This window comes from Amphiura filiformis, chromosome 18, assembly GCF_039555335.1.
Source record: "Amphiura filiformis chromosome 18, Afil_fr2py, whole genome shotgun sequence".
Lineage (NCBI taxonomy): Eukaryota > Metazoa > Echinodermata > Ophiuroidea > Amphilepidida > Amphiuridae > Amphiura > Amphiura filiformis.
This window is the reverse complement of record NC_092645.1, coordinates 9532441-9550597: the sequence shown is the minus strand read 5'-3', so window position 1 is coordinate 9550597 and position 18157 is coordinate 9532441. Positions and strand designations below refer to the sequence as shown.

General features: G+C 35.5%; 2 non-coding genes across 2 annotated transcripts; both read right to left on the bottom strand.

Annotated features, from left to right (window-relative positions):
* Window positions 1-17401: 17401 nt before the first annotated feature.
* Window positions 17402-17473, bottom strand: Trnae-uuc (transfer RNA glutamic acid (anticodon UUC)). Its single transcript has one exon. It is a non-coding gene; the product is annotated as a tRNA-Glu (tRNA).
* Window positions 17474-17815: 342 nt separating this feature from the next.
* Trnae-uuc (transfer RNA glutamic acid (anticodon UUC)) lies at window positions 17816-17887 on the bottom strand. The gene has a single exon. It is a non-coding gene; the product is annotated as a tRNA-Glu (tRNA).
* Between the last annotated feature and the right edge of the window lie 270 nt (window positions 17888-18157).

Genomic DNA, 18157 nt, shown 5'->3' with positions numbered 1-18157 from the left:
AGTACTTGAAGTAAACTTTATAAATCTGATGATTTATACTTAAAGTGTATGTAGGTGGGATGAAAAGCTGACGATCAATTGAAAATTTTGACCTTTCGTATTGAAGATATGGATTTTTTTCCCAAAACACCAAAAAAATAGGCCTTTTTGGGAAAAAAATCCATATCTTCAATATGACAGGTCAAAATTTTCAATTGACCGTCGGCTTTTCCTCCTGCTACATACACTTTAAGAATATATCATTAGATTTATATAATTTACTTCGAGGACTGTTATATATCAAAAATTTGAAAAATATCAAATTTTTATAATTTGTCATAAAATTTGTATTATATTGTGATTTTCAAAAAATGAAAATTATTTGATATCAGAAAGACATGCTTCGTATTCAGAATGCAATTCGATAGGTCTGAGGTGCTCTCATGTCCCACAAAAAAATACTGTAAAACATAATAAACGCTCATTTTAGATCCCTTAATTGATAGTGTTGAAATTTGCAGAATTTTGTTCTAACTTGATGTTTAATGTGAAATGTTTTTGCACAGAGATGTGTAAGGCTGCTGGCAATGGCTCAAAGTCTTGCACAATTGCAACTATTAGCACCAATCCAGCTTGAAATAAGGGGGTGGGTAATTGGTTTGAATTGTAAAAAAGTGTCTGAAAATAACAAAAAATAGGTCATTTTGTCAAAAGGTGATAGGGGACATGTTCACCCCCCCTCCCCCTTTGATTCCCATGATTGCAACAGATTTTCCTCTGCTAACTGCATCAAATTTGATGCAGTTAGCAGAGGAAGATCTGTTGCAATCATGGGAATCAAAGGGGGGCTATGTATCCATAGATTGTTGGTTCATAAAAAATAATCGCATCCCATAGGCACAGGCTGATCAAAAAGGCAAACATGAAGAACATTCATGGTAAATGAGCATTAATTTGTACCAAATACAGAATTTTCCTATAAGGCGACTGAAACACCTGATCTGCTCTACAGACCCAGATTTTGCATTTTGAATATTTTTTAGCTGTACACAATTAAAAACAGTTGTTTTTAACAGAAATGATTGATTTTTGCTTCATTTTTGTTTAATTTCAGAAAATGTTCAAAATATGTTTTTAAAAGATTTGTTTCAATTTTCAAGCTTTCAGTGATATTTTTAGAGTCATTAAGCATCTTCCAGAAAAAAATATATCGCGACTGACGTGACCGACCAAACTTGACAAGTCCGTCCACCCATAGAACAGGGGTTTTTATCGCCTAATGCCTAAACAGACTTTACCTCCTCTTAATGAGCAGATTGCCTAAACTTTGACTAGGGCTTTTGCATCCATGTTCAAAGCCCCACACAAATATGAGATAAGTTCATTCAATTATATGAAATGAACACCTAATCAAGATAAAATGCCTACAAAGTACACGCTAAACCATATAATACCCAATATGGATATTACCACTAATTGTTATGATGACTAAACAACCTGTTTAGTTTTAATTGTTGATTGCCAATAATTTAACCATCATAAGGTGAGATAAGCGACAACCGTTTCTCGCCACCGAGGCTCCGCGGTGGTGTGAATTGCACCCGGGTGTAACAAAACACTAAGACAGATTAGCAACCATCAGATTTAATGTTATAACATCAACCCACAGTCCAATTACTTAATGGATCCTAATCAAATCGTGTATAACCACGATGGGATAGAGGGAAAAAATACAAGCGTCTCACACACTATGGTGTCACTTCTTCAGGGCATGGCCAGAAGAATTGTGTTTTGATAATCACCTTCAACGGATGATGTGTCCATAAATGAAATGAAAGGCTCGCCATAATCTTGTTACCTCTACTTTAATTGCGAGCGGAGTTGTGTTACCTATAGTAAAGACGATATCCCTATATCTTTATCGCAATTGTAATTTCATAAACTACTAGATTTAGAACCTGATCTGGACATTGTATGACTATACTCCTATGTTAAAGCTTACTTCATTTGCATATCCGGTATGCACTATATGAAATCAAGGTGTATATGTTACTTGATGAATATTCATAAAGAAATTGTAGATTGGGATATTTTCAATAATTTTGCTTGTAAATGGTCTCGGGGAAAAAGGCGGGTATGATCATATAGTGGGAGTCAACATACACGAGTATTGTCAAACAAAGTTTACCGCAGGCATACCTCTTGGCTCAGGAACAAGTTGAGTGGCGTTGGCTTTCTTATAAAAAAAACAACAAAAATTTCAGGAAATTTATTATGATCAGGACAATGCCCCTTAATGTTGTTTCAATTTAACTTAAACTTTATTTAAAATTTAAAATGGAAGAAAACCATTTTCTGGTTTGAGATAGCAAGTGAGCAAATCATAATATTGCTAAAAGTTATCATCAGTAGATAGAATGGTGTAGCTATAGGTTTTCAGAATGAAAATAGCATACAATTCACATCTGCTATCTACTGAAGATAGCATATCATACACATATGCTATCTACTGAAGATAGCATGATACTCATTTGGTATCTGCTGGAGATAGCTTTCAATACTCATTTGCTATCTACTAAAGATAGCATACAATTCACATTTGCTATCCACTGAAGATAGCATGCAATACCCTTTTGCTATCTACTGAAGATAGCATGATACCCATTTGCTATCTATTGATAATAGCACACAATTCACCTTTGCTATCTTCTTGTGATATCTACTTGGCATATACTTGTGAATGTGCCAAAAAAAGAATGAAACAATTTCACTGACAAGTGTTCTTGTCAAACATGCTCCCCCTTGGGACAAATAAGCCCAAAGCATTCCAAAAAATATTAATATTAATGCTTAAATGGGCTAAAAGTAGGTTAACTTGGACTGAAAAAGGCCAAACGGAAGAAGACTTTTGCAGATTTTGGCCATTTTTATTAATATGGACTGTTGGTACACACAACGATCAGTAATGGACCATGACTGACTGTATGCTATCTTCAGTAGATAGTAAATGATTATTATATGCTATCTTCAGTAGATAGCAAATTAGTATTACATGCTGTCTTCAGTAGATAGCAAATGAGTATGCTATCTTTAGTAGATAGCAAATCTGTATTGTATGCTATCTTCAGTAGATAGCAAATTAGTATTACATGCTGTCTTCAGTAGATAGCAAATGAGTATGCTATCTTCAGTAAATAGCAAATGTGATGAAATGTATGCTATAGCAAATGAGCATTGTGTGCTGTCTTCATTAGATAGCTAATGAGTATTTTATGCTATCTTCGGTAGATAGCAAATAAGTATCATGTACTATCTTCAGTAGATAGCAAAAGAATATGATATCTTCAGAATATAGCGAATGAGTAGCAATAGATAGAAAATAAATCTCATATGCTATCATCAGTAGATAACAAAGGAGTAGTGTTTGCTATCTTCAGAAGGTAGCAAATAATAATTGTATGCTATCTTCAGTAGATAGAAAATGAGTATTGTGTGCTATCTTCAGTAGATAACAAAATAATGAGTATTGTAAGCTATCTTCAGTAGATAGCAAATAAGTATTGTATGCTTTCTTCAATAGATAACAAAATAATGGGTTTGTATGCTATCTTTAGTAGATAGCAAATGAGTATCATATGCTATCTTCAGTAGATAGCAAATGAGTATGGGATGCTATCATCATTAGATATCAAATGAGTATTGTATACTATCTTCAGTAGATAACAAAATAATGAGTATTGTATGCTATCTTCAGTAGATAACAAAATAATGAGTATTGTATGCTATCTTCAGAAGATCGCAAATGGGTATTGTAAACTATCTTCTGTAGATAGCAAATGTGAAATGTATACTATCTTCAGTAGATAGCAAATGAATATTCTATCGTCAGTAGATGTCAAATCAGTGTTGTATGTTATAGCAAATGTGAATTGTATGCTATCTTCAGTAGATAGCAAACAATTATGTTATGCTGTTGTCAGTAGATATCAAATGAATATTTTATGCTATCGTCGGTAGATAGATAATAAGTATCATGTGTTATTTTCAGTAGATAGGAAAAGAATATCATGCTATCTTCAGTAGATAGCAAATGATAATTATATGCTATCTTCAGTAGATATCAAATGAGTATTGTGTGCTATCTTCAGTAGATAGCAAATGAGCATCATATGCTATCTTCAGTAGATAGCAAATGTGTATTGCATGCTATTTTCAGTAGATTGCAAATGAGTATGGTATGCTATTGTCAGTAGATATCAAATGAGTATTGTATGATATATCTACAGTAGATAGCAAATGTGTATTGCATGCTATCTTCAGTAGATAGCAAATGAGCATCATATGCTATCTTCAGTAGATATCAAATGAGTATTGTATATATATAGCAAATGAGTATTGTATGCTATCTTCATTAGATAGCTGATGAGTATTTTATGCTATCTTTGGTAGATAGCAAATAAGTATCATGGGCTATCTTCAGTAGATAGCAAAAGAGTATCATGCTATTATAGTAATTGAGTATTGTGTGCTATCTTCAGTAGAAAACTTTTTAAGAGTTGATTTCTCTGTTGATCTCGGTAATAAAACTACAGAATAAAACAACAATGTTTAGCCGCTTCCTCAGCAGTAATGAATTCAACATGTAAGCGTGCATGCAGACAAGTTCCAGGCATGGCCAATTTTACAAACCACATGTTTATCCTCTAGTTTTCCGAACATCTTTGAAATTGAGAACAGACTTTAAAAAATCATGCTAAAGTCATTTTGTGTAATATACTATAAATGATTATTAGGAAAAGTCCAAACCTATTAATAATAGGACCAAAGGAAACCGTTTCAATCTATAAAAGTATATTTTGACCAAGTAAACATTTGTACAACCTTGTTACCAAACATGAAAGTTTGATTTAAAACACTCACTAACTTCCTGGGAATAATTTATAAATAAAACTATTAAAAGAGATGGCAAAATTAAGATTCATATTTCAGAGGCCAAGATTGAGTTGGGAATTGAGTGGCCAATAAGTATCATGTGTGTTCTTGTCTCGTGTCGACCGTCAAAGTGCTGGACTCCAATGCGAGTTACGAAAGTATTAATTTCAAGTAATTGGAGATAGCGAGGTGCGGCGTAAATGAATCCTTTATAACAAGGTCCAATTTTCACACATTTCACGAGTAAATACTGTGTATTGGTGTGTTAAACACGACCATGGTATAAGAAATCGCTGAACCAAGAGGAAGGCTTGTTCTATCACTATGGACCACAAGAGCCTCATCCCAATGGCATAGTCCAATAACCTCAATTACATAATCATAGTGCAAAATTTGACCTCAAGTTGCAGAGTATGAGTTTTTGTACCCAAATTTTCAGAGGTCATTCAATAGATATACGTATGAACTGTGCCCTGATAGATGAGCATGTTGTGGATCCTAGTGTATGCTGCATGATGGACAACCAGTTTTTTTATAAGCATCGCCCAAGAACCACTGGACCAACACTAGGCATGTTTGTACTCATTTGAAGGCATTTTTGATGTAGATTTCGGATGTGGTCTCAGAAATGTAAAAATTTGACATTGTTTAATATTTGATAACATTTTGGGCTTGACCACCATGACCGCTGGGTGGACATCAGTCCGTATACAGTACAGAGAAGGTTTATATGGTTGTAATGTGAACCTGTTTAAACCAAGACAGATGATGGTAGTGTTGAGAAGGTGTCAAAATGATAGGAATTTCATTTCACACCTTAACAATCTGTCCAAAATATTAAATTATATGTATAGTGGTGTCATCTTCTTTTTATTTGCCATTAATTTATTGAAATGGGTCAGGTTGCTTGCTAAAGATGAAGAGGGTGTGTGTCCAGTGGTGACACCAGGAATATTTTTAGGGGGGCAAAATCGACAAATTGCAGCAAAATGTGAAAATTTACGTAATTTGGGGGTTTTACCCTCAAAAGTGGGGGAGGGGGCAAGAAAAAACTTGGGGGAAAATCCCCCCCCCCAGCGCCGCCAATGTTTGTGTCTGAAATGAGCCTGCGAATTGACGAAATGAATATTGTGAGGTATTATTTAGAATTTTTTAAGGGTTGGTGGGAGGTGTGTTTCTTCATAACCTGCGGCAGGCAGGTTACTTTGAAAAGGATATGCGAGTCCTTATAATTATCAATGCTCCCAGCCACTCAGGGTAAATAAATATCATTTTTCCAGACATGGAAAACTCGGAGAATTTGAAGGAAAAAAAAGTCAAATCGGGGAAAACTCGGGGCGGTCTGAAAGAGGTACAAAAACCTCATAACTCAAAACTATACCTTTGGCATGTCTTCATTTTGTTTTGATCAGGTCGCGCGCAGATATGATATGAAAATGAAGTAGCATCATGACACCTTTGGTGTATTTTGGTGAATGGTGTATTTTGCAAAGTTTGAAGTGTCATTTTTGTTTTAAGACCATAGAAACCACTCTTTAACGAAAGAAACGAGAACGATTATAATAAATTATTTGCACGTCTATACACACAACAGGTAAGTTGAGACCCGATGGTGTTGCCAGTTGTTAAACCATCCACTACTGGCTGGCAAGGTGTAAAGGTAATTCCCGTCACATAGCTGGAATTCCACAACGCAGAGGGCGTGGATCAAGAAAGGTGGTGGCAAAATTGTGACAAAGACAGGTCTTGCAGTAATGTAGAGGTCTTTGTTACCTTTGTTGGATTTGGTATGTAGGAACGGGTGGAGAGACTTACAAAGAATATGAAGAACTAAACTTAAAAAAACGGTGATATGAAATGAATGTTTTGTTTTTCGGTGAACGGATAGGCCGTTTTTCGGAACCCGCAACTTTCTCTTTCGCGATTGCAGATAGTCCTTTTACCGTGCTTACTTGCCGTAAAAGTAAACCGCGATTTTGGCCACCTTGTGTATATATCAACCCCCCCCCCCCCACTTACCGTATGCATGTGATGACCATCTCAAAGTTATTTTTATTTATATTTTAATACATTGACAAAGCCTATGTTATAATTTTAATGAAATAAAGATGTGAAATGATGGTAATATTGATGATAAAAAAACAAAGGGTAAACAAAGAAAAGTAGGCCTATATCTCGTGCCAAATGTCGTTATCTGAAATATCATTTTTATCTGACACACCTATACCATGGATATAGAAACAAGAGGCTCGTCTGCATATACAGGTCTAAAGTTTGAAATACTGGAAATGACAAATGAAAGTGCATCAGACATGTCAGAAAGTTGATTATCATTGCCTCATGAGAGAGAATCGGTTTAGACCTAAATAAATCGAAACCCCTGAAATATGATCTTTAGGCCTATCTGACACGCCTAATGCCATCATGGATATAGCAACAAGAGGCTTCTCCATGCAGGTGTAAAATAGGCCTACTGGAAATGACAAATGAAAGTGCACCAGAACATGCAGAAAGTTGGTTATTATTTCCTCATGAAAAAATCTTTTTAGACCTCAATCAAAGATATTGAGTATATCTTTGCCTTAATGAACCGAAACCATTAAGGAAAATAAGGAAACAGTCATAAAATAGGCCTCCGATTTGCTTGGTTGTCCGTAGTCGTGCAGCCATTATCTGTTTTTCATGAAGTTTATGTCATATTAGCCTAATTAGTGACGATCAAGTCCAATCATCGGAGGACCAGGGGCAGGCCCGGGCATTGGCCCGATGGTCCATTCCGCATGGCTAACAAAAAACAATACGATGTGCCCTGCGGTAGTATCCATCACAATATATACGCAACTTGACCGCTATGTTTGTGTTTTCTTTGCCCACCAAATGGTGCCTTACTGATATACGGGGCACAACTTATGACCCCCTAGGCACAAATCTCTCTTTCATCTAAACTTTTTGGGGTTTTAAAATTTGAATAAGGCACGTGCCAAAGTTGGACTTTGGATTGAAAAGTATTGAGATTTCATTGAGAAATATAGAGTGCAGGTCCAAACCTGTTTTGTCGGTTTTTAGATGTTGAACAATATATTTTGTAGAATTATATAAAATAAAATCTTGCCGGCGGTGAAATTTTGAATTATATTCTGCAGGTAATCTGGGTTTGAAATCTAGAGTATTATTTTGTGGGTCAAATTTTGGATTGGGTTATTATTAGGTGTGTGTGTGATATATCGTAAAGCCAATTTGAAAAGTTGAAATTTAAAATTGGTGAATTGCCATGATTATACTGATCCGATTTAGCATGTTTAGTTCTCGGGAGGAGCCTGACATAATTCTACATATTTGGTATTAAAAGTTCTCTATCATGGATATCATGACACTGTTTAAATTAATCAGTGAAGAAATATGTAATCAAATAATTCGGTACTTATATTTGTTGTATTTCTCAACTATGCCGAGTTTCTCAATCAGCATAAAGAACTAAGTCTGGCAAGTCAGTTGTCATGGTTGTTCTTGCGCAAAGTTAATGAATTCATAAAAAATTGCATTCAACATGTCCAATCAATGACTCCTTGAGCTGTCCTGTATGTGGAACCGAAAAAGGTTCTGGAAGGGCCAGAAAGAACCATTTTGTGTGGTTCTTGCAATCTGATTCATATATAATCCTTGACTCTTCAGCTGCCCTGTCCTGTTATACATTACAGAACCCCGCGAATCCCTTTTTTTCTATAGTACTGTTTACACTATTTCTTTTGCACTGATTTCTTTGATTATAGGAAATTCAACATCCGAACTGCTCTTGGACATCGAAATAGCCCTGATCACTGTAATGTATTCTTTAATTATACATCATTACGTTTCATGTTATATACGCGAAACTCGGAATAAGCCCATGCCAATCAGACTCAATTAACCTAACTAAACTATCTTTTTTGTTGAAACGCTTTGTCAAAACATCTTCCATCCAAATACTGATCTTATTCCTATAGTAGGCCTAGTCCCAAAGGGAGGTTCCCTCATAGACTCAATAGCGCACTCCCATAGGGAGGCAACCTCATCGACTGAATTGCAAACGCATCTTGAAAATTAAGCCCAGCTTGTCAGTTCTGTTCTTTGATCGTGTTGATGCCTTTTTAACTCGACCTTTAAAGTTTTAAAATATACCAGCTTGGAACTAAATTGAAAACGTGATCCCAGTGGAGTAGGCGTGACCCCTGTTCATCGCTTTTTGCTCTGACCTGTGATTCCTCTTCTATTCGATGCATGGCACGCGAATACCTCGCGAGACCCACGCGACTGGCCAAGCCTGGTCAATCCCTAAACGCACCGCGTAAATCACAACATCACTGGTTAGATTGAAAACACTTGTTTTGTCGGGGGAATTTAGTCTCTCGTCTGGGTTGAATTTTTAAGAGAAAACGGATAAAAACACGGAAGAAGGATCAGAACTCATTTGGTCTTAATTTGGGATGCGATCCGGGTTAATTTCGTGGTTGGTGGTTGCTAAGTAGCCGCGTCATGTTTCTGGCAGATTTTGGTGATCAAGAGAATCTGTTTATGTTCTACCAGAGACAAAGATCATTTTCAGTTTCGTTTTCTTGAATATAGTTGTATAAAAGCAAAATAAGGACAAATTATAGTGAAGTAGCACATGCAAATGACATGCCACACCGGAATGCTGAGATTTTGAAAATTAACTTCATGAATAAACGCCAGGGCCGATAACCTATTATTCTTTTAACGAAGTTGTTAATTAATTTTTTCATTATTTCTGTCTTACCGTGTCAAAGTTGCAAATGTGATTTGTCCACAAACACGGCCACCCACCAACCCTACACTTACACTACCCTACCCAGTACCACCCCATCCCACCCCACTCCCCAGTGCTGTATTGAGAATCCAACTTCTATGAAGTTTGCAAGGCACTCTAACAGGTGTCTGGCGCCCTCACCTGTCGTGATGAAGAGTGAAATAATAAGTTAGTGGTCATGGTGGTGGGCTATTTTATAGGAATCTCATTTTGTTTTGCTGGTTAGAGTTGTTCTCAAAATATTTTTGGACAGAAAAACCTTTAAATAACATGGGTCCAATCGCCATATGAAAGAGAAAATTTTATCTATTGTTTACCCTTAAAAATGAGTATAGTGGTTGAAATCTTGGACGGCATACCTCTGTCAAAAATAATGATTCAAGTAGGGCCTAGACTCCCAGGGCCTACTCTCCCGGACCAAGTAGGCATCTTATAGAATAAATTAACTTATGATCACCATATCCGTTTATTTCATTTAACATTTTGCTCAGTGAAAATAAACCAGAGAAAGAAGATAAAAATTAATAACTTGACTTTGCATGAGGCGAAGCATTAATACTCCAAACAAAAACATAATACAGTCCCCGGCATAGTCCTACATTACCGTATATGACTAATAATAATATCGTCCCACAATTATTGTATCATCAAATCATGTTCATGATGCACTTTATTGATTGTTCTCAGAAACCTATTAAACTAGGTAGAAACTAAAACTTCAGTGGCAAATTTTGAGTATAGAAACTAATTTTGAGATTTATTTTATTTCAAAAGCTAGAAACCTTTTTTTCAAACCAAGTGAGCCCAAATATACCCTTTTTTCCGGCCGTATCGAACAAAACTATTTTTCTATTCATTTTATCCTATACAATGTAAATTGAATCCTATATCAAAATGAAACCAAAGTGTGAATGTATAAAATCACAGAAGTTGTCATGCCGGTACACATAGCTGGATATGTTATGCACCCCCATTTTTCATTTTAATATTTTTGAAGCTTTAACTAAAGTCTAAAAGGTTCATGACCACTTCAAGTTCAAACTAACATACAACCGCGGCCGGGTCACTCTTCTATACCATGCATTCTCTACACTTGTTGACCCAAGTTTTTCATATGCTAAATTAGCCAATATTTTCATAAATCGTTGATTTCCAATAGGACCACTATAATGAGTGTTAAGGAGCTGGGTGCGAAGGTATATTTAGATAAATTTTTGAACTTTGAGACGGGCATTATTAATGGCCAAGTTATATATAAAACCTGTGTATGTAATAATTGTGTGGTTTATGGTTGCATGTTGCTATATGTTTATTTAAGGTTCAGCATTTTCACTTTTTTGAGTTTTTAGGCAACATATTATTATGAATGTGCATTTTGTGCATGGATGTTACTCCATAATTTGTGGCTAGATGCCTAGTTTTGCATGATCTGCATTTTGATTCCGCTGATTTTTAACGTCCCCAGACTCATGTATTTCATTGTGTTTAGATCGTTAAACTTCACTTATTAATGATACTTGCACAATTGAACTTAGGTACAGCAATTATTAACGCGATTTGAAATTACTTCGTACTCTACGTCGGTAAACATGAGTAAAATGTAATCTTTCCCAAGAGAAGTCCTTTTCAGAGGGCTGAGCTTTCGGAACTCTGAGTGCCATCTTCAGAGCCAAATTATTGCAGAATGGCTACGACATACTACTAGTAACATACTATTGGATGCTTATTAAATTAGTTCCGAACAAGTATTGTACTTAGGGCCTATATGATATTCTTACTTGAACTTCAACATATATTTTAGATGAAACATAATTGGAAATGTTATACACCTTTTATTTTCAATAGCCCTGATAAGATCATGCAGGTGCTTGTACTTTTGGTGCAATGGTGACACCAAGCATCCGGCATAATTAATATTTTTCTAATCAATAAAATGCGATATCGAAATTCTTCTACTGTTAATTAACCATTCTACAACGAATGTATGTAAATACTCTTGATAGTGCTTTTGTCACAATAGCAGATACTTATCAAAATACGGATAGGTTTAACTCCATCTCGTCTCACTATTATGCTAATTTACCTTGTCTTTATAATCTTACTTGAAATAATAAGCTTTAAGATCTATATATCTATACCACCAATTCTAATTATTGTTTACAATAAAACCCACGTGCGACATGTGCGTTTAAAGAGACATAACACAAAAGTTACTGGGGTTTTAAAATCAATATGGTTGCCAAGCAAGCTTCAAAAACATCGGCAGATGTTGCGATCTATTCGCGTGGCACAGCCCTTAAGTCCCCGTTATATTTGCTCGTTAAATATCTTTTAGTTTGTCTGCCGTTTCCAAATCAATACTTGAGAACACTAAAACTAAATCCGGATATTTGCTTTTTGATCTAAATTATTTTATTCTTCTTTAGTTGTATCTTATACGTTTGTCCTGAGTCTTTATCTTTAGTCTGTTATGTCATACATGACATTAGAAGTTAGTAGTCGCGTGCCAGCTTTATGTTAATAATGTAAATCATACCTGAAGTTTATATTAAGCTTATTTATATAAGATGATGTTTGTTGACCTTTTGTTGTAAATTAAATTCCATAGATCACAGTGTGCACCTGTGACGACCCGATGCTAGATTTGGAACACAAAGATCCTGACTGACTGAAAATCATAACAATACTCGTTTGTTGATATTCAGTTTATGACTTGAAAATATTTATACCAAGTCTTAAAATTTTACAAGTTTTCTTCCATTAATTATACAACAGAATGAACACATGGAACTTTGGAATATTTGTTATCGCTATAGTCTTTAGAAAAAAAAGCTATAGCCCTATGCAGCGAGATAGGTGTTTTCCATATTTTTGTTTTTGGACTAAAATTCTATGGTTAACATAGCACCATGATAAATGCCATCGTATTATTTGCATAGCTCTAGTAAATGGCATGTCTTTCAATCAGCTGAAACTGAAGCAACTTGTTGTCGATTTTATGCATGGCAAACTATACAGGCCTATAAATATCTAAAATTATCATATTATAATTAGTAATTCGCGATTAATATTAATACCATCGTTATAGAACATTTCATCCTCTTTTATTTTGTTTAAAAAACTTGCCAACACCAACAAAATTAGCTGGAACATTACATCTGCACAACCCAGCAACCGACGCTACTTTTATCTAACCGTCTTTCTGATTGGTGAGTGGCTCACGTCCAATGGAGTGATAAATTAACCCAGGTCGTATTCCATTATCAAAGGAGTTTCTGATTGGTCGATGGCTCGCGTCTGCTAAATTGATGAATGGAGCAGGTCGTGTGCCATAACAATAGAGTATAAGGTCCCATGGGGTATACAGTCGTAAGCAAAGCGTGTGCCGGAATAGTAAATAAATAGGCAAAAATCCACGCTCTGTTGAGCAGCGAATTATGCATGTGCAGTGGTAGAGGTGTGTGTCTAGAAAGCGAGCAAGGAAAAAAAATATTAAAATCAATCAAAATATTGGAATTTTAACTTCCGATTCGACCTTACTTAAACGATAATTTCGAAACCACAATTGTTTTAGGCGAGCGGCTTATTAATGAAAGTTATTTCCGGGTCTGTTTCGTTATAACTTTAGATAATTAAAAATTCTGGAATCATTGGGTTTTGTGGTGGCAAAGAAACATAGTTATTTTAGTCCTAGGGCAAATAATGCGGACATTTTACACATGAACAAATTCAAAATGTGTTTTTCGTCTCAACTTACGGTACCAAACAGCTTATTATTATTTGTCCGTTACGGCATGTACCAATGTCAGAATAAGTATTATAACTTATTGCATTTGATAAAATTAGTGAGGATTAAGTTTTTAAAATGTTATGTGGCTAAGGGAGTCATGTTGTTGTTGTTGTGTTGTTGTTGAACATTTCTTGAACCCAGCGTGACTAAAGAAGTCCTTATGAGGGGTAAGATATTTAGGAGGAAGAAAGAAGAGGAGAAAGGCGAAGAAGAGAAATTAAAGCATGGAAAGTCCGAGAAGAATGCAAGGAGAAGAAGATATGGCTCAACAAGAGATAATAATAAATATTATAAAATAGAATATAGCAGAAAATAATAAAATCGGGCCCAACTTCAGATCTTATCATATAATTTTCACCAAATTGCACTGTGCTCTGCACTTTTGACCGCGCCCACTAAACCACTTGTTTTTCAGACTTTCCGAATAGGACGCGCTCGCCCAAGCTAAAAGTGGTGTTTATATCCCTGCCTTAGGAACTTTAACAGATCGATTTACCTCCGCCAAACTCCACAAGTCCCCTCGCAATAAAAACGTCTGAATACATGAAACACAGAGATTTAAAAGCAGACGTTGTTTTGATGGTAATATGTTTTGAATACTGTCAAGTGAACTCACAGCCTGAACTTGCCCCTGGTATTAAATTTAAAGATAGAGAATTCTAATAGCAGTGTAATGTCATAGTCATACGGCGTGCTCTTATTGTACACTAGAACAATACTGTCAAAAGCACGGTGCCTCAAGTGTAAAAAAAATCTTAAAATCGCCGATTTGAAAAAAGGTACTTTTCTTATTTGCTACAAGAACTAGCGTCCCCCTATTCAGGTATACTGTCCATGCCTTTTGTATTTATCATGTTTATAATGGTGGCAGCGCGTGCCTGTTTTATTTGCTTTCTAATGTTTTTAAATGAGTCTATACATAAATCAGCAAAGGTAACAGAGTTTGTGAAATATTATACCAAGTTGCACAACTTACAATGGTCAACATTGTGTTTAATATAACCATCAGGTGTCCGAAACTTTCACTGGGCGTGTTTGAAGTTTTAAGCAGCGAATTTTAGGAGCTTTTTGTATACCGCATCCCTTTTAAACTGGAAAATGTCCCATTTTGGTAATTAACTCCTTTGCACTCCCTCTACCTGAATACTGTCAGCAGACTTCACCCAAGTCTACAACTTTATTATTTTTACCATTTTCCATATTTACTAAGGGCAAATTTATTAATCTCGAGAAATTTTGCATATCAATAGAGGTCGACGATCAAACTGAATAGACGAGGCGCGTGCCTGACCCGGGTAAATGGCACCTCAATTTAACCATTTCTCTGCGAAGGGTCACCAAACTTTAAATTAACAAAAATTGTATTTTTATGGTCATGGCCAATCTCCACAAAAATAATACATTGAAATCGTACAACCACATATCCACGACAAAAGTTAAAAATAAAGTTATTTAAACATAATGATTCAGTACGTGAAAAGTATCAATTGGTGGAAATGGGGCTTGGAGCTTGATGTTTATTTTTATTTTTTCAGAAAAACGAAGCGGTTTTTATGATGAACATTATGAACCCAACGAATCATGGAAAAACACATTTTCGTAATCATTGTACATTTGTGGTCACGAAAATTAAAAAAGGTGCAAACAATAAAGTTTTGACGCAATTTACCTGAGATCACTCCATGATATATGAATGGCAGCTTTTTAATTTTTTTAAAATATATAAAAAGAATATAGAGTCCACTGAGATAGCAAGGAGTCCACCCCTTTCGTCAGCATGGCCAGTGGTATAAAATGTATTCATTGGTATAAATCGCGAAGCATCAAGATGCGTGGTTAATTCATGTAATTTGGTCCCCTAAATCGTTTTCATGTCAATACCGTGAAATTACCGTGCACAAACCACGGTTTAAATTAAGGCATGGTGTTCAGCATTATTTCAATTTCCAAAATGATTGATTCTGAAACTTTTTTTTCCAATATTATATACAATGAAGCCTGATCAAGACCCACGTTACGACTAGATTTATCTGCCTCATTTGAATGAGCGTCATCATCAGATCGTGGGATTCGTGCCAATGTAAATTGTATGTGGCAGTGATTTGCAAGAGCCTGTTTTTTATGCAATTTAATTTCAGAATCTGTTCAAGTGAAAACCAATCATAACCACCACAAAATTTCGTAACTGGGTTTAACGTTTAACCCATTTCGATGGATGAAAATCGTTTGTCTGCTATGTGCAGTGTGCACAGTGATTTTCATCACTTCCAGTGTAGACCTACTTTTGTACTGTTTTCCTAACACTTCTGTGGGTTCTGGAATTTGCAATTTTTGGCCATCGAACTTCGCCTATTTTTGTGCATACATTGGTTGTTTGGTTTATCGTGCCTGCTTATGTACGTGCACAGTGATTTTCATCACTTGTTCTATAGTGCACTGTTGTATTCCCATTGATCCATGTTGTTTTTCTTCTGTGGGCCTTTAAGTGGAACTGGTAATTTTTGGCTATATACTTCGAATGCCTACATTTGCTGTTTTGCCCCCCCCCATCCGCATACTGCCTAGTTTGTATTTTACTTGTTCCCCCACATCAAGTTGGTCGCCATTAAAAATGCAAGTAAATAATGGCATTAATTATTATTTACACGTATTTTGTCTTTGCATTTAAAACAAATTATATAATTATTAAATGAAAGCCGAGTTATTCAATCTACTCCCGATGGACCGTGGTTAATGTGCACAGATACTAGACCAAAGTACATTGATGTATAGCATCATGTCATAACGGCATTTTCTAATTGCCAAAGAGGGCGCTTTTCACTTGCACAATTTTTTTTTTGAGACAGGCTGTATAATTATGAGTGAAACAAACAAGTAAACAAACAAACGGAAAGAAAAAGAGCAAGGTACAGAATATCATGTTGTTTATCATGTTGTGGACGTCATAATTTTAATGCCTCCCTTGTGGTCAAAATAGTGCCGCTTGCTATATGTAAATGATACCAATTAGTCTTGCTATGTCAAATGAACCGAAGCTCCTTTCAATTTATGCAAAATATGAGTGTACTTTTTGACCCCCGACAAAAAGCGTTGGACCGTGGAAGTACAATGGTTGTGCCGCGGTTATAAACATGACAACCGTGCATGCATGGTCAAATCTTTAGGGAGGAAATGGTATAATTAAACATTAATAAATTGTTTTAAGTGCAAAAAATTGTCATTTTTAATCATCATAATAGCTTGTTTTAAATATTGCTCGTGTTGACAAACTCAATGTTTTTGAGTACAACATTCATGAGCGAAATACGTTGGACCATGGTGGTCCAATGGAGTGGCCGCGCATTTACAGTGCAATGAGCTTATATGGTCAAATGTTTTAATTGTCTTGCAGGGAGAAAATGGTATAATCAAACATTAATACATTGTTTTTAGTGCAATAAATGGTATAATTAAACATTAATACATTGTTTTTAGTGCAATAAATGGTATAATTAAACATTAATACATTGTTTTTAGTGCAATAAATTGCCATTTTTAATCATCATAATAGCTTGTTTTAAAAAATTGCCCGTATTGATTAACTCAATGTTTTTGAGCACAATATTCTTTTCATGAGTGTGAATGAATGAACGAACGACAAGCGTTGGACATGTTTTAATTATCTTAGGGAGGAAATGGTATAATTGAACATTAAATAAATTGTTTTCAGTGGAATAGATTGCCATTTTTAATCATCATAATAACTTGTACTAGATATTGCTCATGCTGAGTACAACTTCTTTTGAGTGGATAAATGAACGAAGGAATGAGAAAGTATAAATTAATGATTGCCATGTATGTGTGAGCGAAAGAATACAAAATGCAAGAAGTCAATTAAAAACCCAACAAAAACAAGTTTCCCGTGCCGGGAATCGAACCCGGGCCGCGTGGGTGAAAACCACGAATCCTAACCACTAGACCACACGGGATCTGACTTGCCATGCGTACTAATGGGATAGTGTATTATGCATGTTAGTGTTTTACATAAAGGGTATACATAAGTTTGATATTTAAGCAATAAAGAAATAATGTAATAATAAAATATATGTAATTAAACATACCATTGTTGCGGTCAAACAGTAACGTTAGTCAAATTGTCACGATTTTGTAAATGTCCATTTATTGTAATCGTTGTGAGTTATTGAAATGGGTGATTCTGGTTAAAAAGTACACCCCCTGTGTTGGACATAAAGAGCATGTCTTCCATAGGGAGTGTACATGTATGGATTTCAAGCATTGCTAATAATTAAAAAACCTGCAAAAACAGAAGTTTCCCGTGCCGGGAATCGAACCCGGGCCGCGTGGGTGAAAACCACGAATCCTAACCACTAGACCACACGGGATCTGGCTTGCCATGCGTAATGGAATAGGGCATCATTTATGTTAGTGTTTTTACATTTGAAAAGGTTTAAGTTTGATTTATGCAATATGTAATATGATTAAACATACAATTTTTTGCGGCCAAAAAGTAACGTTAGTCAAATTGTTCACGATTTTGTAAATATTATAATTGTTTCATTGGATTCATGAAAAGGCATGTCATGAAAGTGAAACTTGGGAGTGAAACTAACGGGCGGGTATGATCATCTTCACAGTCGAGAACAGATTCACAG